Source organism: Pezoporus wallicus, unplaced genomic scaffold, assembly GCF_028554395.1.
Source record: "Pezoporus wallicus isolate ANWC-B61680 ecotype Strahan unplaced genomic scaffold, APGP_CSIRO_Pwel_v1 contig_8188, whole genome shotgun sequence".
NCBI classification, from domain to species: domain Eukaryota; kingdom Metazoa; phylum Chordata; class Aves; order Psittaciformes; family Psittacidae; genus Pezoporus; species Pezoporus wallicus.
In genome coordinates, this window is record NW_026640104.1 from 350,294 (window position 1) to 374,705 (window position 24,412).

The 24,412-nt window shown below is 45.5% G+C and overlaps 1 protein-coding gene and 1 long non-coding RNA gene across 2 annotated transcripts in view; one reads left to right on the forward strand and one right to left on the reverse strand.

Annotated features, from left to right (window-relative positions):
* ZRANB1 (zinc finger RANBP2-type containing 1) overlaps positions 1-13,353 on the reverse strand; it is a 48,149-nt gene extending 34,796 nt beyond the window's left edge. Inside the window, exons 1-2 of the mRNA XM_057417349.1 lie at positions 13,091-13,353; positions 385-482 (exon numbers count right to left, since the gene is read on the reverse strand). The gene's annotated coding sequence lies outside the window, so the exon portion shown is untranslated. The remainder of the gene's footprint in view (positions 1-384; positions 483-13,090) is intronic.
* A 3,246-nt stretch (positions 13,354-16,599) lies between these two features.
* On the forward strand, positions 16,600-23,431 carry LOC130603533 (uncharacterized). The gene is made up of 3 exons (XR_008973207.1): positions 16,600-17,197; positions 18,623-18,924; positions 22,892-23,431. It is a non-coding gene; the product is annotated as an uncharacterized LOC130603533 (long non-coding RNA).
* The last annotated feature ends 981 nt before the right edge of the window (positions 23,432-24,412 follow it).

The window sequence follows — 24,412 nt, forward strand, 5'->3', positions numbered from 1 at the left end:
AAACAAGTCACAAATATCAAATAATTCAAATAAAATCCAATATGAATACAGCAGTACAAGAAAAGCAACACAAAGCCTAGAGCCTGTGAGGTCTATTGCAAGACCTCACAGGATTTGGAAGGCAGGAGTATAGCAGGTGGGCAGTCACACAATGAGTAAGCAGTTCTTTTGGAAAAGTAGGGTGTAGGAGTTTCCATAAATGCATAGATTTGAACATCTCATACATGTGCTTAAGCATGACTAGGCCTTGGTTGGCCTCACTCACAACAGCAGTGTTACAAAGCTAAAATACCACTTGCAAGCAATGCACAAGCTGTGTGCACTGGCAACCTGACAGAGTCTTTTCATTCTACACATCCAGATTTCAATGCAATTCCAACTCACTTTTTCTCTAATGAAGAGGGGATTCTGTCTTCATGCTGGCTCAGGCCTTCTCCTCAGATTGCCAAATGCGAAGGATGAGACTAAGCAGAGAACTATCCCTGTAAACAGAATGGAAAGAGGCTCATTATGGGTTTCCTACTGGACCTGAGGAACCAGAAAGTTAATTATTAAATGGCACACCTCTTGTGACCCTAATTTACGTGTTTGACCTCAGTCATGACCTGCTGACACTAACATAGATGGCTGAAAAGAAACCAACTGTCACAAAGAACCAGTGGCCACACAAGTGATCAGTCCGTGGAATTAAAACAACCAGATCCCTGAAATTCCCACTAAAACATCTAGAAACATTCTTATTACAACGTGAAACATAGGATGGGGAAGGGAAATAAAGCTCTGTGTAAAGAGCATAATAGAGGGAAAGGGTGAGGCCAGTAAAGGAAAAATAGACAAGCGTATATAGTCCATTTCCTCCTTGCCACAAAATAGTTACCCAGTATCTAAGACACAATGAGGTGTTATTTTTAAGCATGCAAAACTGTTTAGAACCCAAATCTGCCATCCCAAGTTGACTGACAATTCTTATTCACCTTATTGCAACTCTCATCAGCTAACAAAACCACCTGGAATCTACTAAACAGAAACTCAAAGAATCTACTAAAGAGAAACACAACAGTATTCAACCAGTAACTAGACATATTAAACTAAAGTTAGCTTATACCTGTTCTCCAAGTAGTAAGTGGTTTATGAGTTAGCACATTCTTCACTGAAATACCTTCACACACACCTCGCTCTACCAACGCACAGCTAAAGGTCCACTTAAATTTATCACCCTTAAACCTATCACCTCCCTTCTGTGGGCTCCAGCACACAGCATGGGGCTTTTTCCAGCAGCTCAACTCTGCTCTAGTCCCCAGATCAGGTGGCTGCATGAATGAGGGGCTATCACATGGCGAGGACAGAGGAGAGGGCAGGACTATCCTTTTCAGCAGCGATCCATATTTATGCTGCATGAAAGCAGAGGAGCTATCAGGAACACACAGAGCTTTCTCATAAAGCTCAGGTTCTAATATTACTTGTTTGAACAGCCTGCAGAACACTTCACTCCCACCTATATGTTATAAAACTGTGTCAGGCTAAGGAATGTGCTGAGAAGGCAATTAGACTTCCTACTGCTTCCCCTTCACTGCTCCTCATAAATGTCCATGCCCATGCATAATGGATAAAAAAAAAAAAAGGAGATAGATCACACGAGGTCCCCAGATCTGTAATAAAGTGAAAAATGCATACATATGCATGAGAATACAAAGTCAACTTGATTTTAAGCTGGGCTTGTTCAGCCTGGAGAAGAGAAGGCTCAGGGAAGCCCTTGTAACAGTCATCCAATACCTAAAGCAGCTACAAGAAACATGAAGAAGGGCTTTTCACAAGCAGGACTATTACCTCCAAACACAAGGCCTCAGGTTATTATGAGTGAAGAACACAAAAAGGCTCAATGGAGCAATGCAACTTCTCTCCTTTGATAGCTCTGCCAACACCCACTATGGCACAGACTGATGAGGAAATCCAGCACTTTCACATACCGGGTTGCTTTACTTCCAGGTCTTGGTGTGACCTGCAGCTGCCACGCACCCCAGTGACACCAGCACCATGTGATGTGCTGTGATGCCGCATCATCATCAGTCACTGAGCAGCTCCAAGCCAGGTACATTTCTTCATGATTACTTCCTTGCCACTCAGGCTTCAAGTTCACTTGTTATTTCAGATTCTTCACAGAGGAAAACCTGAATCACACAGAACCTCCTCTCACAGAGGAATAGCACAACAGTGACTGTGAAGTGCAGGTTCACACCTTAACGTCCAAAAAGTATGAGCAGACAAGAAATGAAACACCACAAAACTCCAAAGCAGCTCCAGTTAATCTGTGTATGTGCTAAATACCTTCTGAACAGAGTAGTGGAGTAACTCACAACATTGAAGAGGAGAATCTATTACATTCTGATAAAACAAAGAGAAATCAAAACATTGCCAGAGCCCCTTTTTACTAAAGTCAATTGGAAATGGTTACGCAGAACAATCTGATTTTTTTCTTCTGCTTTGTTTCCGTTTTTAAGACTACTCCTCTATTTAGGTGCATAGGAAAACACAAAACAGCACAAAGAAGTTGGGTGGAAACAGTGAAGTCCTCAAATAACATTTTTATGACAGGATATGTTATACACCCCTCAATTTAATTATTCACCGTGTCCTGAAGTTATTTTTCCTTTGGCTCAAACAAGGAACAATACAGAGCTCCAGTTCATCAAGCGATCCAAGCCTTTCTCCATCAACAGCCATACACTAATTTAGACCAGTCTAAAGATCTTATCTCAGTCTCCCCTCTAGCAGGTTAAAGCCATTCCCCTTGGCCTGTCCCTACAGGCCCTTGTCCCAGGCCCCTCTCCAGCTTTCCTGCAGCCCCTTTAGGCACTGAAGCTGCTCTAAGGTCTCCCCTTCAGGAGCCTTCTCTTCTCCAGGCTGACCCAGCCCAGCTCTCTCAGCCTGGCTCCAGAGCAGAGCTGATCCAGCCCTCACAGCATCTCCATGGCCTCGCTCCAACAGTTCCACACCCCTCTTGTGCTGTTGCCCCAGAGCTGGATAAGAACTGTGGGGGACAGGGGGTGTCTCCCCAGAGCACAGCAGAGGGGAGAATCCCCTCTCTTGACCTAATAATAATCCAGCCTGCCTTTGTCTTGGAGCAACCTTAGAGAAGCAGCTGCACCTGGGGAAGGCAGGTGGACTTCTTTTGCCTTGTGAGTCTCACTGAAGATTTAAGCAGATTCCTGAGCTCCCTTTTCCCTGTAACACAGAAGCAGTTTGCTTTGTTCAAACATCCTTACACATGAGCAAAATGACTTAAGGTTCGAACACTGATTTGGTCAGTACAAGGTTTCTGCCAGCACCTCACCAGCAAAAAATCCATAGCGTATTTTGTTCAGCCTGGAGAAAAGGCTCCTTAAGGGGAGACCTTAGAGCAGCTCCAGTGCCTGAAGGGACTACAAGAATGCTGGAGAGGGGCTTTGGACAAGGGCCTGTAGGGACAGGCCAAGGGGAATGGCTTTAACCTGCCAGAGGGGAGACTGAGATGAGCTCTTAGGCAGAAGCTCTTCCCTGTGAGGGTGCTGAGGCGCTGGCACAGGGTGCCCAGAGAAGCTGTGGCTGCCCCATCCCTGGCAGTGTTCAAGGCCAGGTTGGACACAGGGGCTTGGAGCAAGCTGCTCTAGTGGAAGGTGTCCCTGCCCGTGGCAGGGGTTGGAACTGGAGGAGCTTTAAGGGCCTTTCTAATAAACCAGTCTGGCATTGTATGCTTTTTTTTTACTTTCATTTTAAACACTGAAGCAACTTCTTGGAACATCAAAACGAGCAAAAGCGTCTTCTTAAAGAAAGAAACATCTCAATTACCAAACACAGAAGCCATTAACAGTTTCTGAGTGCAGTAACACCTTTCACACATCAAACCACAAGAAGTAGCGAGAAGCAGAGGACTGCGAGTTAAAGCGAAAGATCAAACAGCAGCATTTTCACCTCCCGTATACCATTTGTATCGTGAAACATGGTCTATTTAAATGTACATCTACCAGAACAGGGTCTGGCAGCTGTAACTACTCACAGCTGGATAACATCCCTGTGAAGTCATATAAACACATGATGGACAAACAGCTTTCTGAGGAAAAACTGGCCATGATTAACCCCACGTACTCTGACACATTTTCAGAAGCGTTCCCCTTGCACGTCACTGCCTCAAGTTCTCTTCCAATTACCCATAATGAATTAGCATATGACTTAGAAAACTGAAGTTCATTTATACACAAATAAAAGCTGCAACAGGAAAACCTGTTGAAATCACACATCTGGATTATCAGCTTGAATGGTTGTGATAAAATAGGCACTAATCTGAATTCAGAGGGTTGTAGCTGGGTTTGCCCTGTAAACTGCAGAATATTAACATCCATAAGATGAATCCGAATCAACTCTTTACAACAGGAAACAAAGCAATGGTTTGATTTCACTGCCATCTAATAAATAGGTTTATAAATTGCTGCCTCAAACCAGAGCATCTTTTCAGAGCTCATACAAGCTGTACTACGGGACTTGCCATGAACAGTTTTGCCCATTTTTAACTACAGCCAGTAGGAAGGTCTAGAACATAACAAGAGTTGTATACAAGCTTAAATCAAAAAGGCCTATTTGTCCTTTTTAAAGTTGCAAAATCCCTCAAAAGTTCAACAATTCCTTACAGAGAAGACACTGAGATTTAATTGGTTCAAATCCACTTCTGTTCTCTGGGTCCAAGAATCCTTATGAGGTATCTCAATACACGTCAACAAAAACATATTTAAATCACCTATTTGCAATGTATTGCCAAGTATTAAGACTAGTTTTTCACCTGAAATTTGCCTTGCCCGATTTTCTATACTGACATTTCACTCTCTAATTAACAAATTACTTACCCCACCTTCAACTACTCACTATTTCTTGCATATTCTTCCTCAAGAATTCAGCATAAGCCTCAAAAGAGAATATATTAAAAGAATAAATCTTGAACCCAGGCTTCTGTAGTTTAAAGGGCATGAACAGTTAAGTTCCATTCTCGTCTCTTTTAAAGACAAAACTAAGAGCATTGACCTTGTCAATGGCACAACCAAATCAGCTCAGTGCTAAATCTGGAAGCTTTGCAGGAAGGGCAGGAACTCTGTATTACAATAAAGAACATAAATATTACTGCAAGCCACAAATTTATAAGCATTTTCTGTATGAGCCTGGATAGACTGAAGCAAGGAATTTAACAGGAGCACACAAGGATCACCTCTGCTCTCCTGAGCTATGTAACTGTTTCTTTGCTCACAGTAACATGGATATAGGAGAAACACTGCTGTACTGAGAGGCATCGAGTTCAAATCTCAGTTCTATTACGGACCAGATCGTTGCTGTGTAAATCACAGCACAAACTACAAACTGTAACATTAATGGTGCATGAGAAATAAAGAAATTGTAAATAGTTACTCAATAATAACTAAAATCTTTTCAATCTAGTAAGTTAAAGTATTTTTCTTCTTCAGTTTTCTAGACAATCTAGTCTAGGCTGGCAAAGTACTCCAAGTTTTTAGGTCTGACCTCCTTCATTACATACAACTTTTCCTCTTCTCTATGCCAGCCATTAGTTAACATGCAGAAAACTTGATTTTCCAAAGGAAAACACTGCCAGAAACTCACTTCCCTTCACCAAAACAGTGTTTGAGAAACTTACTAACTTCTGAAGACATTCAGAAGCTGGTCCATCAGAGGAATTCAGATGGGCTTCCTTTACATACAATATATACAACACTGCTTTCATTGCGATTTATGCATTCAGAACTCATTGCAAAGCATCTGAAGTCTACTTTATCAGGTATTTATGCCATTTTTCTTCAGCTTTCTTTTCAATTTTCAGTTCCCACTTTCAATCCAACTCCTGTTATTTCAAATGACCCTCCAAGCCTGACTTCTCATAAGAGAATTTAGAGGCAGTTTTAATGCAAGAGGCTGCTTAGTTCTGCAAGTGTTCTGTGCAGTAACAAGTCAAACATTCGGGAGGTTGCAGATCTTGGGAAATAACCTGGAATACAAGAACTCATAATGAACTTTAGGTTAAGACACAGACCTGACTATAAAGGTACTCTCATGCAGAAGCTGAGTACTCATCCCAGAATTAACAGGTATTTGGGAATATTAAACATTGTCTTTCTGCAGCCTTTATTTTGATGTTTAATCCCTCAAAGCATTTTTGTGCTCTTAACCACTACAGTTAATGCTGCTGTGTAACCTGCAGGTTTGTTTGTTACTTATCTCAAAGGGGTCAAACTCCATCTATAGCTCTATTAAATTTGGGGCTAAAACCTACAAAAACCTTAACAGCTGAAAACAACCTTTAAAGACACAACAGGAGATGCTTGCAGTTCAGTCCTCTTCCTTATTTCAGGAGAGAGTTCCATTTTTCAGAGGTTTGATTTGTTTAAAACTCAATTAAAAGTGCACTATTTAGATGAGATGCTACTACCCATTAGGACGGACTAAATACAACCGAGTACTTAGAAACCAATTTGGGAAAAGCAGAGTAAGCAGATCAGCAGTTACATAATACACAGCATCTCCCCCACAATTGCAATCAAAAACCAAGTGACTCAAAATAATGAGCAATGATGGAATATTCACATAAGTACAGCCAGGGCCATTTAATGGATCTGCTCATTATGAACAGGCAGCAACAGATGAATATAGACTCGAGATGCACAACAGCAACAAACCCACACAATAAACAACAGAATTGTTCAAACTTCATTTTAAACCTATTTGCACTGGACAAAGTACAGAAGTTGAACAAGATGACTCTTTACAGAAAGGGAGGTCAAATTTTATCTGTGTTTAGACTACATGCCTAAAACACAAGACTCATTTTTGTTTAGATCTCAGCCATTCTCACACAAGCTGAGGAAAACCAGATGTCACACTCTGCTTAAAAACACACTGTGGAGTCAGACATCAGAACTTTAAAACACTTAAAACTGTACAACAACCAAGGAACTTTCTATTAAGACTTGTACATTTGACATTCAGTTCTAGTTATTATCCTCTGAGCCTCCTCAATATTGGCTCAACATAAATCAGACCATGGCTAACTGCAGACACAGTCACCATTTAGAATCAACTAGGTTGGAAAAGACATTTTAGATCATCAAGTCCAACCATTTGGTGGAGAAAAACCACCTGCCATCAAATGAAACAAGGAAACACTCAACATCAACTATTGTATAGTTCCCTCCTAACTAATGGCAAGCTGCTTTGAGATACAGTTTAGGACATCTTTGGTATATGTATTTGCAATTGGGCTGTATTTAAGGCTAGTTCAAGTAAGCTATACATTATATCCAGCTCTTCTTAAGATACCGGTTAGACAGCAAAGTATCAAAAAAAAAGGAATAAAGAAGTAAAAAACAGGTAAAATGCTGTTAACACAGCACACAAAACCCACTACTCTCTAAGATGCTGCTTAACATAGTGCAAAGAACTAGTACCAAAGATCAAATATAAGGAAAACGAATTTCACTCCTTCTAGAGGAGTGATATAAATTCTTTTATTTTTTAACCTTATGATTAGTAATCTGTGCTCTGCTCACAATACACATCCAGCAACTCTAAGTTAACCATTGCAAGGCTGTGCTCTGAGCTGCTAGAAAGTTTCAGACTAACAGCTCTAAGTAAACTTTCTGCCTTTGGAGGTGGGAGTAACTTGCTAGAGACAACCCTGATGAACCTTCTTTAAATAAACCATTTAAAAGCCCTGAGGTGATGATTATTTTTATCCCTCCCAAGCTAAACAGTAATGTGGAGGTCAAAAACAAAAATGCAAATAGTCCAACAAACCACCTCAATCCTTCAGCAAGATAAAAATTAGCTATCAACAAGCACACAGTAAGGGAAAGCCTTTGCATCCAAAGCCCAACCCCACAAGCTCAGCCTACAGAGGGCACAAATCATAGAATCCCAGACTGGTTTGGGCTGCAAGGGCCCTTAAAGCTCATCCAGTTCCAATCCCTGCCACAGGCAGAGCCACCTTCCACTAGAGCAGCTTGTTCCAAGCCCCATCCAACCTGGCCTTGAACAGTGCAGCTTCTCCGGGCACCCTGAGCCAGCACCTTCACAGGGAAGAACTTCTTCCTCGTGTCTAATCTAAATCTGTCATATGACAGGCAGACATTAAGACACCAAGTACAAAGTTCTCCTGACTTATCATGGTAGTGTGAACTTTAAAAAAGAAGAGGCCTGGCATGCACAAGGAGTATGTACTCGACACTTCCTGGAACTGCAGAGGACTTAAGTCTCAGACCTGTAGTCTTAAACTCCTTCAGGGAGCAGCAGCAACTAATAATTCAGCTGTCTACTGAATCCCTGCTTAGATACAAGGAAGATGAATGGAGACAGAAGAAATACTTTCAAGTCCATTACCCTGAAGGAAAGAAGTACAAGCCAGCACTTCCACAAGCCACTTACAGTCCTTACAACCATAAGAAAGAGGACTTCTCAAACTAACAACTACCTTCACAAAGCAAATTTCCTTTTTTTTTTTTTTTTTTGCTAGAATTATCCACATTTATTCAATTTCAGTGTCATTTTTCTTCCCAGGTAATCAACTGACTGTGCACCAACAGCTGCAAGGGTTTCAAATGAAGGGACCTACAAGAAGGCGTGCAACTTCAGAGCCACCAGAACATTACCTGACAGTAATAATTTTAATCTACTGCAAACCAAATAAACCACACAAGTTCATTTTTCTTCCCAGAGTCACATAAACAACAGTTCTGACAGTTTTCTTTAGCTCAGGAAAGCCAGCTCCTGGAGCTGCAATATGGGTGTCTTCACCCAGAGGTGCTCAAAAACCCTGTCAACACGGCCCTTAGCAACATGGTTTAGTCATGGACTTGGCAGTCCTGGGGTAATGGTTGGACTTGATGATTTTGAAGGTCTTTCCCAACCTAGATGATTCTATTCTATATCTAGAAGGCAGAAAAGTTTCTTGATGTCTGTAAACTACTCAGTAACTCGGACTTCTGTTTTAGTCAAAACAGCTACTCAAGACTAGATGTTAAATCCAACCAAAGCCATTGAATCACATGGAGGGTTTTTAAACCTTAACACAGGATCACAGAATAGTTATGGTTGGAAAGGACCTTAAGATCATCTAGTTCCAACCCCCTGCCATGGGACGGGACACAGACTTTCCTCCCCTGGATGGCAGGTTGCACTCCTGGTATTTGGTTTGTATCTAGTTCTCATCACTTCAAGTACTTTCAGCTCAATTCTGAACTGAACATTCAAGACAGCTGCAAATGTTGTGCCTTCTCCAGCATTTGTAATAACTTTCATTAATTTAAACTGCACATGGGAACGCAAGCAAAATTAGCAGCCACTCTCAGTAAAAAAAAAAAAACAAAAACAAAAAAACACCAACTCCATTTTACTAGAAAGATGCAACAGTATCCTTGTTTTAAGAACAAGCGGAAGAGATTATATCCAAACAACAAGAAGGGAAAAATGCCAACTTAATTATACCTGTTGTACAGAAGATGCAAAAGACCTGCAAAGTTGGCTGCTTCATAGGCAACTACCACTCTTCCCAATGTAGTGCCCTCCCATGCTCCACGGTAAAAAAAAATATACCATTTCTTCTGCTTTCTAGACTCAAGGTCTCTGCATCAGCCCCCTCCTGAAGACAGTTCCTTCTTCAAACATCAGTGCACTCATTCCCTTCTCCCCCTTCCACACCACCTCTCATCTTAGAATCATAAAATGGCATGGGTTAGAAAAGACCTTAAAATCACCCAGTTCCAACCCCCTGCCACGGGCAGGGACACCTTCCACTAGAGCAGCTTGCTCCAAGCCCCTGTGTCCAACGTGGCCTTGAACACTGCCAGGGATGGGGCAGCCACAGCTTCTCTGGGCACTCTGTGCCAGCGCCTCAGCACCCTCACAGGGAAGAGCTTCTTCCTTACATCTAACTTGAACTTCCCCTGTTTCAATTTGAACCCATCACCCCTTGTCCTATTGCTACAGTCCCTAACCAAGAGCTCATCTCCAACATCCTTTGTCTTCACCAAAATGAGCTTTTGGATAAATGGGCCAGCAGCACAGAAAAAAAAAGGTGCTATGAAAAGTGCCAGAGAGATACAACTCCAGTTTGACTCCAGAGCTTCTGAGAACCTGTGCATGCCACAAAAGGAGGAAAGACAAAATCACCTGTATTATTATAGCCTAGCACGTTTTCAGAACTGATGTTAAAGCTCTTTTCAAGCATGTTAACTGTTAAACACCACAGATAAAAGTCCTATTATTAATCTCGTGTGCCAAGAAAGTTCCAAAAGAATTAACTACATACATATGACAAGCTGTGCTTCAGCAGCTGATGATGCAAAACCGAACAGTCACACAATCAACGTGATTCTGTGCAAGTCAAAGCAATGTCAGCTATACAGTAAGTGCTACAAAAGAGTAAGTACCAAGAAAGTGGCCGAACTCCTCATGTTTGAGATCTGAATTAGAAGACAGCATTTTCCTTTTAAGGCATAACCCATTCCATTCAACTGACACTACAAAGATAGAATTATCTGTTATTTAACCGATTTTACCAAGCTACTCCATTTGACAAGTGGGAAGGTCTGCATCAGCTATGCTGAAAACTTTTCAGCTTTGCCTCACTTCATATGTAGTACTATGTAAAACCTAAAAGACGAAGAACTCTGTTACAGCTAAGCCAGCCATTTTCAGATGCCAAACTCAAGCTTAGTTCCATTTTAGTACCAGGAGACTGTTGATCATAATTCATGCAGTTAAAATGAGGATTACTTATTGACATAAATTCTGAACAGCTCAAGATAACCCAGTCTGCACATTTTAGGGGGAGGAACGGGCATGAGCGTTCTAACAGAACTGCAGTAGCAGTTTAAATGTTTTGCAACAACTCATAGATGGCACACCATGATAAAGAATGCACTGACCTGAAGTTCTGCACTATCTTAACCCAATATGGCAAAGAGAAGTTGGAAAGAGAAACGTTAACACCTAAGTTAATACCAGTAGGCAGGAGCCAGTAAACCTCACATTAAAGTGCCCGGGAGTACATTTGATTATTTGATGGACTGTATTAAAAATAACCTCCCATACAGTCAGGAAAGCGTTTTCTACTTACAGTTCCAACTAAGTTACAGAGCCATTATGCAAAGAACACCAAAGACAGGTGGGATTTGCCATCCCTGAGGAATTTACACACTGAATGACGTACCATTAGAATGGACATACACTATGAAAATTTAAAATGTTGTCTTGACCAATCTTGTGTTTTACCCAGTCTCCCATTTAAGACATGCTTCTGTGATGAATCCCGTTGATGCTTTTATGCCACTCCACATTCCAATTAAATTAATGTGTTTAATTATACTTCTGAGACAATGCTAATGGCTACAAGTCTGCAATAACAGGCTATGGCCTCATCGGTCACCCCCACCTGCTGGTCTTTACTTCAGCATAAGAAAAGTCCGCAATTCCTTTTAAATCAAGAGAACTACACCACATAATTAGAGTTTCACTAATGCTACAAAATGCAATTCATCCAAAAGCATCACTTGCTTTTAAAGCTGTGACAAACTTAAATCAGAATTGATCTTTTAAACAGAATCCTCATGCTGAGACACCAATTTGGCCTTCAGGAGGCAAACAGAGTTCCAGAACACTTCCTGCTGCTTACCTGCTCCCCCTTCTCTGAGTAAGCGCTGAAAAAAAACAAACAAAAACACACACATAAAAGAGAAATGGCTGCAGAGCTCTCTTCTGCGGTCACCACAGCCAAAATGCTACATGAGCAGAAGGAAAAAAACAGAGTGCAACAAACCTCTCCTGAACTGCTGTTACAAGGTTCTGCTCCCACCAGGATGAGCTTTGACACAGTATACATTAGAGAAGCTGAGGTTATTACACAGAAGACACCTCACTGCTCATTCCAGAGGGGCTGGACCAGACAATCGTTGAAGGTCCCTTAACCCAAACCACTCTATGATTCACCTTCTGACTTTCTGCATCTCTAAACTCGCCAATGCGTTGCACTCACGCACCAGTCCCACCCCCACCAAGCAGCTGGTATAGTGAGTAGAGCCTGTTCAAGCACAGCACAAAGCCCATCAAACAACACTTATTTACTACACCAGCTCCAAAGAATTCTAGACAAAGCTGTCATTCCTGTTAGCACTAAAAGTCACAGCGGCAGCAGCTCACCACAGCCGAGCAGTGCCTGCCATGCAGGAGACCCAGATTCATGCTCCCCCATCAGTTATCCCACTCAGGGATACAGCACTGGAGAGCCAGAAGCCTTTTGTCACTCCAAGCACTCCCAGACATATCCATGACCTCCGCAGAGAAGTTTACCTTACCCTGGCAGCAGGCTGCCGCAGTGTGGGGCTGTAAAGGGAGAGCCAAGCAATGTTTGCCTCATTAATCCAACTTTTCCCATCTTGTTTAAACTTCGGCTCACAAAAACAAGCTCGGTTTGGCAATACACCGCACTTCACGTCTGATAAGGCATCGGCAATACGTGACACTGTACTACATGCAATACTACGGAAGTTCTGCTATCCAAATTCACAGGTAGAAGCAGCTCCTAGCACCCACCCCAGCACACAGCCCAGCACAGGCATCTCCAAGAGGAAAAACAAGGAGGGGGAGGCAGCAGAGGCATGATCTCACCCCAGCACACCGAGCTACCGCAGCCCCGCGCTTGGAGAAGCGGCCACAGGAGAAAAAAAAAGGACTTTCCTGCCTTTGTACCGAGCCGCTCGGTGCTGCATCGCGGATCCCCGAAGCCTGTGCCGCACACAGCGCGGCTGGGACCCAGCAACCCCGCATCCCGCGGCTGCCCTTCTGCCAGCGGCTACCACCGGAGCAACCCCCCCTCCGGGCAGGACCGGGGCCAGGGAACCGCACAGGAGGCGACTCCGACCCCGCACCGCCCCTCGGCCCAGCCGGGCGACCCCAGCCCCGCTCCACCGGCGGGTCACCGGCCGGGGAACAGCCGGGGCTGGCTCGGTTCGGCTTGCTCCCGGCTCCCCGCAGCCCGCCCTAGCCCGAGGAGGGGACAGGGGTTTACCTGGCCGCCGGGAGCCGTCCCTCAGGCACCCGCTCGGTGCTGGAAGCCGCCTGCGCCCCGCGCCGCCGCCGCCCCCCCCCACCCCCCGGCCCGCTGGCTGCGGCGCTGCTCTCCCCGCTCAGGACATGGTCTCTCCCAGCGCGGCGGGCTGCCGCGGCGGCGGGCGCTCCCACTCCGGCGCGGCCGGGGGAGGGGGCCGGGGGGGAGAGGGGGTGAACCTCTCGCCCCGCTCCCCGGGCTCCTCTAATGGCGGCGGCCGGAGCGGCCCAAAGCAAAATAAACCCCCATACGGCCAGCGGCCCGCACGTCAGCCCGGCCTGCCGCCATGCCTCGCGCCCATTGGCGGAGCCCTCGGCCAATGGGTGCGTACCTCTTTGGGAAGAACGGTGATGTCATCGGTGCCGGCGGTTGCCCTCCCGCCTTGGGTGTCCCGCTGAGGTGAGCGGAGCCCGGAGGGGGACGGGGGTGAGCGGGCGGCTCGCAGCGCGGTGGGACGGGGAAACACGGCGAGGGGAAGCGCTTGTGGAGCTCAGCGTGCATGAAGGGCCCTTGCGATGACACGGACAGGCAGCAGCCGTCGGGTGTACCAGGGATAACTGACCCTTCCAGTGCCCTGGCAGGGAGTACCTGTGTGTGGTGGATAAACCGTGATGGAGGGGCTCACAGCCGTGATTCAGAGGACTGGAGCAGCTCTGCTCTGTAGCCAGGCTGAGAGAGCTGGGCTGGGGCAGCCTGGAGAAGAGAAGGCTCCTGAAGGGGAGACCTGAGAGCAGCTCCAGTGCCTAAAGGGGTTACAGGAAACCTGGAGAGGGGCTTGGGACAAGGGCCTGTAGGGACAGGCCAAGGGGAATGGCTTTAACCTGCCAGAGGGGAGACTGAGATGAGCTCTTAGGCAGAAGCTCTTCCCTGTGAGGGTGCTGAGGCGCTGGCACAGGGTGCCCAGAGAAGCTGTGGCTGCCCCATCCCTGGCAGTGTTCAAGGCCAGGTTGGACACAGGGGCTTGGAGCAAGCTGCTCTAGTGGAAGGTGTCCCTGCCCGTGGCAGGGGTTGGAGCTGGATGAGCTTTAAGGTCCCTTCCAGCACAAACCAGGCTGGGATTTTACAAGTCTGTGATCCCTTAGAAATTGACTTGTACTGACTATGCAATATTTTCATTTTGCTTTCTACTCAAGAACTGCAAGTCTGCATCTTATTGTAGGCTCACAGACAGAATTCCCACCTCCCTGCTTTTCCCTCCTGTGCCTTACATCATTTGATACCTGCCTTTTTGTTTTCCTACTGCACTACCTACTTTTCATTTCAGGCCTTCTCAGACACTCCAGCACTTTTTCTTCTTGTGGTTTCATCCCCTGTTCCCAGCCGAGGTTATAGAGGGGATTCTGTTAGTTAATGCCTCGAGCTAGGTGCTGTGTTGGGAAACTCATCCTGCTCTGGCCAGGTGGATCCATCCGTTCTGCCTCGAGCAGATAAACGAAAAGCACCCAAGATGTTCAAGCAGAGTGGTGATGCCTTTGGTAGAGAAATTGCCTTTGTACAGCAGACAAACAACCAGAACCAGAGTCAGGACATGCAAAATGCAATTGCTTATGGAGGCTGATAGAGAAATTTGTCTCCATTTGCAATTAAATTAGATCCCTCTAAACATGAAAAACTGTTGGGGGGGGGGGGGGGGGGAGGGCAAATGTGATTTGTCTCTCCCAGATGAGTTATTTACTAAATTGTCTTTTGGGAAGCATAATTATGGATGTTTAGCTATAGGAAAGATGGGGAAAAGTGTATTTTCTTTCACCCACCCACATATAAGATCCAGATGAACGTGGATAAGTCATGCAAAAGAAATATTAGTTCTCTTAAAGAGAGCTAAGGAGAACTCTCTGTGGTTAGAAATAATTCAGCAAATGGATCCCTTGTTCTTGGCGTCTAGGAAAGGTGACGGAAGAGCTGTCATGTAAGTGAGCTGGTACTGGGGTGAATCCTAAATGCTGCCTCGACTGTACAGCAATGGAAATGTCCAGAAATAATTGTTATAGATTAGACTGCAGAAAAGGATATGAAAATACATGGAATATGTAATTTAGGGGAAAATATCACTTATCCTTCCAGAATATTACCTAAACCTGTTGAAAAACCATTTGGAAATCATGGAAACATTTTAAACCCAACATAGAGCACTGCAGCACATTAGGAGCATGTTCACATAGGAGTATGTTCACAACAGAAAAGAGCTTAAATGGACCAAACTCCCATCATGCATAAGAAATTGCCCAGAGAAGCTGTGGCTGCTCCATCCCTGGCAGTGTTCAAGGCCAGGTTGGACACAGGGGCTTGGAGCAAGCTGCTCTAGTGGAAGGTGTCCCTGCCCGTGGCAGGGGGTTGGAACTGGATGAGCTTTAAGGTTCTTTCCAGCCCAAACCATTCCAGGATTCTATGATTCAATGATCATTTCAAAATTGAGTTAGAACACTGTTACCAGAGCTGTTAGCTTCCAAAGCAGATCCTGGCTGCATCTCCAAATTACGGGACATTTTGACCTTGGTGACGCTATTCCTAAGGCCACAACTATGGTTTTATCTGCAAAAACTGCCATTTGTTCTAGACCTAAACAATAAAATACAACAACAATGACCTTTCAGTGCTTCAGAACATTGATATTTACACATATAATTTGTGCACTAATAGCTGTCAGACTTCTAATTTGGAGAGAAATCAAAATCTACATGACTTGATAACCCAGTTCTCAATAGATTTGCTATTTGATCATCTTTTTCTTCTTTAAATGTCAGAAAGCTAATTCTATTTCTTTTGGCAAGCACTAATTTCCTACATTCCATCCCAAATTTCAAATTGATTCCACCAATTTAAGGACAAATTTCAAATCCCTATAAGAAATTTGGAACAGTCATATCCATTTGACAGCTTAATACGTTATTTTGGGAGCTCTGATGCGCGGAGCTGAATTTGCTCATGCCTTGGAGATTGTGTGCCTTCACACAGAGGGTGTGCAACTGCCCTCTGTAACTCAGAATAAACCCATGGCACAACCATGCGCCTTCGAGCACATCTATAAATACCATTTGCACATATATGTCTTCCAGCTTTCTTTTCCCCCCACTTCTCGAACATCATAAATCCTTGTTCTGCTAACACTGCTTTCTTCCCACCTTCCTCAGCCATCCCAGCTCTCCCTGATCAATTTGATTTCCTTCCAGATCCTCTAGAACAAGAAACAGCCTGCTCAGGGAAGAATTAATTGGACATCTCCTTGTCAGAACTCACAGATACGATGAAATCCAGGAGGCGCGCATAAGCCACAGAGTTTTTGCAGCATCATAGAATCCCAGACTGGTTGGGGTGGGAAGGGCACCCTGTGCCAGCGCCTCAGCACCCTCCCAGGGAAGAACCTCTGCCTAAGAGCTCATTTCAGAGAGCAGCAGAGGGGCAGAATCCCCTCCCTCTGCTGCTGCTCACACTCTGGGGCAGCAGAGCACATGGAGGGGTTCTGGGCTCAAGTGCACACTGAAACCGTGTCATGGGGAGCGTCTCCTCACTCAACATCCCCAAGTCCTTCTCCTCAGGGCTGCTCCATCCAGTCTCCCTCAACCTGTGCTTGTGCTTGGAAAAATCATCTGGTTCCTGCTCCCTGTCATCCCAGAGGCACACCACCAGCACCTGTGCAGCAGCCAGGATGGAGCACAGAATGCCTGAAGCAGGACCCCTTTGTGCTTCCAAGGTGTGTGAGCCCTGCTGTCAGCCAGCAAGGCAGATGTCTGGGAAGTTCCCTTCCTTTGCTGCAAAGAATTTACAATTCAGGATCTTTTTCAGAACAATCCACAATTGCAAATTGCCACTTTCTCCTATTAAACATGAGCACTTTGCATCACACTCACGAGGTGCCCTGTTTCTTCTGCCCTGATGCTCACTGTTAGCAAAAGGTTTCTTCCCTCCACCCTCCCTGACGTTTCTGTTCTGATTCACCCTGCTTACAACCAAGAGAATGATACCAAAAGCTATAATTAGAAAGAAAGAGTCAAAACATTTCACAGTAGCAGATTCCTGGATGCTGTGTACAATACCTGGGGGACTTGTTGAAGCAAAATTGTGCTTCAGGTAAGCAAAAAGGCAAAACCCAAAATATTTTACGTTGGCATGGAGTGTTCCTGTGCTGCAGCAGGACTGCCTCAGCTCAGAGAGCAGAGATTACATCTGGTTAGTTAGTGATGTGTAAGTGCAGATCTTACCCTTATGTAATTCTCTTTACCCTGGTAACTACTCGCTCTCAGGCAGAGTGCTGGTTCCCATTAGGCAATTCCTCCCTGGCTTATCCAGAAGCAGAGCTGTACGTGCTCACCAGATGGTTATTCCTCACTAGCTGAACTCTGAATATGCAGAACTCCCTCCTTGCACCAGCATCTCAAATCCTGCTCTTGCCTTTGCTTTATTCAGTGTTTTCAGGCTTTTCATGATGAAGGAAGATTTGCAACTGAACTGATAAAGGGTATGGGATAGAAATGCACAGAATTCCAATGGCAGCACAGCTTTTGAAGCTATTGAGAACAGGATATTTTAAATGGTTGACTGATTTGTTACCATTTTTCCATCCTCTCTCTGAGTCAGCCTCAGCTTCACACCCAGTAAATCTCACACTTGTGGCTTTTTTTCCCCATCTTACTTTGAAACATCAAAATGTTCAACTACAGCTAGATCACTGTTCCCCCTGTCCAGATGAGAATGAAGGCAGAGAATACATAATGGCCCCAACAAATCTGTTCTTCCCTGCTATAGCTGTTGGGTGTTGCTACAAGCTGCCACACTGAGACCTGTAATTTAGGAAGAACTTCTGCCTAAGAGCTCATTTCAGTCTCCCCTCTGGCAGGTTAAAGCCATTCCCCTTGGCCTGTCCCTACAGGCCCTTGTCCCAAGCCCCTCTCCAGGTTTCCTGCAGCCCCTTCAGGCACTGGAGCTGCTCTCAGGTCTCCCCTTCAGGAGCCTTCTCTCCTCCAGGCTGACCCAGCCCAGCTCTCTCAGCCTGGCTCCAGAGCAGAGCTTCTCCAGCCCTTGCAGCATCTCCATGGCCTCCTCTGCACTCGCTCCAACAGCTCCATGTCCCTCTTGTGCTGCTGCCCCAGAGCTGGATCAGGACTGCAGGGGGGGTCTCCCCAGAGCACAGCAGAGGGGCAGGATCCCCTCCCTCTGGGGGGGATCACACTCTGGGGGTGCAGCCCAGCACAGAGGGGGTTCTGGGCTCAAGCACACACTGAAGCCAGGTCATGGGGAGCTTCCCCTCACCCAGCACCCGCAAGTCCTCCTCAGGGCTGATCTCTAGTATAGACATAGGAAATAGGTAGGAAAGGTAGGGAGTAAAAAAATACAGCTAGGAAAAACTCAGCAGAAATATGACAAAAGCATGTACTGAGTTATCACCTTAGTCATTTGAAATGTATTTCAATAGCAAAAGAAGTTTGTTAAAAGTGGGGAGCACTTCACTGAAAGCTTCAACATGCACCATGTATTTCATGCTTTATGGTTCCACAGCAAGCAGAGGAAAGGGGTGAAGGATTAAATCCATCAGGATGGGGCTTTCCAGCTGAAGGGATGAGCCATATGGTTGGGAATCTTGGAATCTTCCCTCAGTTGGGCAGACGCTGAGGAGGCGAAGGAGTCTGTGCTGGGTGGCCAACAGAAAAGCAACAGACATGGAATAAAATGGGAAACTGGGAGGGGATGGCGTGGCTGCGGTCCAGGGTGGTTCTGGAAACTCAGGGAGGCTGCAGGAGCTGCCCATCCCAGATGGTGAGCACAGCGTGGCTGCTGCCGCTCTGAGCATGCTTCAGCAGGTTTGTCACAGCGAAAGAATGCGGGGCGAGGAAGAAGAGAAGAAGAAGAGGGAGAGAATTAAGGCAAATGTGAAGCAGAGTATTAAAAACAAAGGGGAAAGGAAAATGGGAAAACACAAAGAGCTCTGAATGGGCTCTTAAAGAAGGTCATGAGGGAGGACAGTGACAACAATGCAGCTATAAAAGGAACCAGCAACCTGAGATCCTTTAGGGGCATCTAAGACATTTGTGAGGACTTGAGACAAAAGCCCATGAGAAAAATGGGCTAAAATCCATAAACTCATTGCTGTATGAAATGTCAGGCCTAGAGAGGCTGGATTCCTCTGAGCAATGGCCAGCATCTCTTGCCCTCAGCAATGAGAGATTTGAATACTACCAAACACCAGAACCCCTACAAAATCAGGTTAGATCTTAGGCAGAAGCTCTTCCCTGGGAGGGTGCTGAGGCACTGGCACAGGGTGCCCATAGAAGCTGTGGCTGCCCCGTCCCTGGCAGTGTTCAAGACCAGGTTGGACACAGGGGCTTGGAGCAAGCTGCTCTAGTGGAAGGGGTCCCTGCCCGTGGCAGGGGTTGGAGCTGGATGGGCTTTAAGGTCCCTTCCAACCCAAACCAGTCTGGGATTCTGTGATGCTGTGAAAATGCTCCTGCCTGCAGAAGAGGGAGTGTTGACAAGACTGGGGGGTGAGCGCAACACTGACTCCTCCAACGCTGCTCACTGAGGCTAAATAAAACCACCACATTACACAACCCCTGGCTTGATACCTAGGTTAGGTAGCTCCCTCCTCCTGCGGTTGGCTTTTATGAGCCCCACTGATGACATTTCCAAACATCAGAGATACTGAACTCAGTGGCCATAGGTTTGGCTGTGAAGCTGAGAGGCAACAACTCGTGCATTTTTCTGCTTTAGGTGAGCAGTATCATCAGGTGGGATTAATATATCCCAAATATGAGCCACAGTTAGTGGTTGGAGAGAGTGAAAAGGGCATTTATTGTAAGGAAGGCTCTCCAGGAGTGTCCAAGGCAACAGGGATGTTCTGTGTTGGGTTTACAGAACACAGCACATCATGCACAGCATAATCAGTGCCAGCTAATCAGATTATTTGATGAGCCTGAGGGAGCAAAATCTATCTTCCAGTTGACGTAATCCACCAACAGACTGCTTAAGGCTTCTGGCTCTGTTCATTCTGTGTTTCAGAAGCCATCCCCTTACTGTTCATTGAGATTTACCCTTTTCATGAGTAAATCTAGGGTTAAGCACATACTGAAGCCCAGGAAATAGACCAGGTAAGAGTGAGGCCCCGTGGGAGTGCAGCTAATGGAGCAGTGCCAATTGCCACACTACCGGTTCAGCAGGATACTGGAACACCCGGGTAGTGTAATGCTCTTAGTGCACACCTTGTGAGGTTGGTAACTGAGGAAGCTCAGGGATACACGAGTCTGGAATTAGAATATGGAAAGGATGGTTTTCTGGGAAGTCCCGAATTTCAGAAGGGAATAGATTATGATATGAATTCCCACCTAATCTGGGCCATAAATTCTTATTACTTTAATACCATTGCCTTACTTTAGAGAGACGTCCTGCAGAAAATCTATACCTTCTCCCGGCATTTCTCATCACAAATAGGCAGCTTTGACAACTGGATGAAAAGCAGCTTTCAATCTTACTCCTACTTTTAATCTTACAGAAAGCCATTTGGCAGGAGACCTTATTTACAGATGGAACAAGGGGCAAACAGAGAAAGAGAAAAATAAATCATTCCCAGAGCAGATTATTTTCCTGGAAGGAAAGTTCTCGGCTTTTAGTCCTAATTTGAAGAGAATTACACATCGAGCAACTATGGTTTCCTTGCATCAGGCATCACAGAAGCTGCTGTGCTTCCCTTTCTTGTATCTTATGCTAAAATGATGGGTAGAAACAGAATAAAGTCATTGCACTGGAGCATTGTGTAGGATCACTGTCTCCCTCCCATTGCACAAGCCAGTGCTGGAGCAAAGCTAAGGCATTTATGGAGCAGCAGGAGGTCATTAGCTTGCTGTCAGTACTCTTTCCCATTGATAGCTCTTACATGGCTATCTAGTAGGTAAGCAGCATTATAAATAGTCATGTTGCAGCACACATTTCTGCTTTCATATAGAAAAGATGTTTGTGGTCTCCTAAATAAACCTGGGAAACAGAGAATTTGTGGTTCAGGAACGTGTTGCTTCAGTATTCCAACCCCATGTCTCAACTGCATGGGAGTTACCCTTTTTGTGAGCAAGTCTAGGGCCATGCCTGAACTCTGAACAGTTGAAATTCACAGGGGTTTAACACAAAGGGGCAATTTAGAGGATGTATTGGGATTGTGTATAGCTGGAATTGCTTCAGTATCCCAGCAAGTCAGATCTTCCGTAGAGGTCAGAGTAAGGACTGAGTATTAGAGAATTCCAAAGTATGTTTAACTGAGGAGTAAACCCCTGTCTCAAGGATTGATGTCATAAGCCAGCCAGAGCTCTGTATAATCATTTGTCTGTACGTCTCATTATTGGCCAAGCAAAGCAGAAGCAGGGAGGGGGACCCACTGGCTTAATGGGTGCCCAATGCAATTTAGGCTAATCAATAAAAGCAATTTTACAGAATTATGCAAAATGTTGAGCTCCTGCTGAAACAATTGGGAACTGGTGGAGCTGCGGGCTCTGGGGAGGGAAGGTCACATTCCTCTGCTGAGACTGAACCTTTGCAGACATAGAATCATAGAATCATAGGATAGTTACGGTCAGAAAGGACATAAGATCATCCAGTTCCAACCCCCCTGCCATGGGCAGGGACACCTCACACTAAACCATGGCACCCAAGGCTCTGTCCAACCTGGCCTTGAACACTGCCAGGGATGGAGCATTCACAACCTCCCTGGGCAACCCATTCCAGTGCCTCACCACCCTCACAGGAAAGAACTTCTTCCTTATATCCAATCTAAACTTCCCCTGTTTAAGTTTGAACCCATTACCCCTTGTCCTGTCACTACAGTCCCTAATGAAGAGTCCCTCCCCAGCATCCCTATAGGCTCCCTTCAGATACTGGAAGGCTGCTCTGAGGTCTCCACGCAGCCTTCTCTTCTCCAGGCTGAACAGCCCCAATGTTCTCAGCTGTCTCCATACAGGAGGTGCTCCAGTCCCCTGATCATCCTCGTGGCCTCCTCTGGAGTCGCTCCAACAGCTCCATGTCCTTCTTATGTTGAGGACACCAGAACTGCATGCAGTGCTGCAAGCGGGTCTCATGGCAACATGTGAATCCTTGACCAGGGGGATTCACATGCTGCTCTCCCTGGATATTGCGCTGCTCTTCTTGTGATGCCAGAGGTTTCATGGAGCCTGGTTTCCCCAAGACTTCCCACCATACATCTCTCTGTCAAGTCAATTTTTCCCAGTGAGAACAATCAGCAACTGGAATCATCTCCCCGGGGAAGTGGTGGATTCCACAGCACTGGACACTTGATATTTGGCTGGACAGGCTGCTGGGACATCTAGTCTAGGTCATGCTTGGACCAGATGATCCTTGAGGTCCCTTCCACCCTGGGATTCTGCGGTTCTGTGATTTAGCTGCTACCATCAAAGGGCATGGGCAAACACCCAAGACCCAGTGAGGAATTTCAGATCTGGGCCTTTGACCACAAGCCATATTTGATCAGTGTAGAAACATCCCATTACGCTGAGTCTATTAGTAGTATTTACTACACAAGCAAGGTAGAAAGAATCCAGGCTACACATGTCAGAAGCAGAAGGTGGCTGTTCACAGGAAGGGGGCTGATTACTTGCATCAGATTAAGAAGTTTATTTCTCAAATGGAGCAAAACTCTGGATTAGTGCTTTCCTATCACTCCTTAGAAGCAAGAGAAGCCCTGCCATTTCATTTTAGTGCTGTTTCTCTTATGTTGCCATCCTTGCTTTCAATTTGCCACTCTTATTCCAAGTATACTCCTTGCCCCCATAGCTCAGCCTTGAGGAGGCTCCACGTTGTTCTCAGGCACCCAATGAAGAGGTCAAGTGGAGCTGCTCTTCCCTCCAAGCACACATCTCCGAAGCTGATCCACATGCATTTCTTGGCTGTGTTCCTCACATCAGAGAATATTCCAAATAAGGTCTCAGTGGTGTATGGCTCCGAATGAAAATAGCTTCATCTGATTGCAGTTTGATAACCCCCAGAGAAAAGTCCCTTGGCCTTTGACTTCCCTTTAATGCTGGTGACAGCCTCTGCATATGCTCCTGTTAGATTGTCTCAGTTCAGCACTGTTAAATCACAGCTCTGTCAGCTCTCAGGGTTTTAATGTTGTTCTTGGAATATTTGCTTTCTGCAGTGGACCTCCTGCCTCTGGAGTCAAGTATAAAGATAGGCTGAGAAAGTTGGGGCTGTTCAGCCTGGAGAAGAGAAGGCTGCGTGGAGACCTCAGAGCAGCCTTCCAGTATCTGAAGGGGGCCTATAGGGATGCTGGAGAGGGACTCTTCATTAGGGACTGTAGTGACAGGACAAGGGGTAACGGGTTAAAACTGAAACAGGGGAAGTTTAGATTGGATATAAGGAGGAAGTTCTTTACTGTTAGGGTGGTGAGGCACTGGAATGGGTTGCCCAGGGAGGTTGTGAATGCTCCAACCTTGGCAGTGTTCAAGGCCAGGTTGGACGAAGCCTTGGGTGACATGGTTCAGTGTGAGATGTGTCTGCCCATGGCAGGGGGTTGGAACTGGATGATCTTAAGGTCCTTTCCAACCCTAACTGTTCTATGATTCTATGATTCACTGAGATTCTGAGGTTTTACTTTCAAAGCAGATTATCATCCTCGAGGCAGAGAAGAAGAGCATAAAACGTAGACTAACTAGAACCTCAGTGCAATGAGGCTTCCAAAACTAGACGTTAAGGCCAAAAAAAACCCATAAATATTGGTTCCTAAACCTCATTATTTAAAATATGTATTTCAGGTATTCTCAAGAATGATAAATTGGGATTTGTTTTCCCCCAGTGTTTTTGACTCCCAGTTTCACAATGCTAAAGACATTTCTTTTAATGCCAGTGCTGGACTAATACCCCAGCTTAGTGCACAGGAATGAGTAGCTTTGCTCTCAGCAGGAGGTCAGGCTGAGGTCCTTACATCTACTAGTAATTATGGTCTTCCTAACACACGCCAGGAGAAATAAGGGATGGAGCAGCTGTGTTCTGGGTTACATTTTGGGTAGATACGCTCTGTTTAGCTGATGCAAACATGGACTGACTTGGGAGGGAGGGACCTCCACAGGTTTTCTGCCTCACCCCCTCCTATAACAGGGACAACTTTAAAGTCAGATCCAACTTGAAAGTCAGATAATGTTGCTCAAGGCATTGTGCAGTTCGGTCTGAGTCCTTCCAAGGATGAAGAGTCCCTCCAGGGCTTCTCTAAGCCCCATTCCAGCATCTGACTGACACTGAAATCTAATCTTGCTCTAATACGTAGTCTCAGGTTTGCACTAGTTGTATCCAAACCAT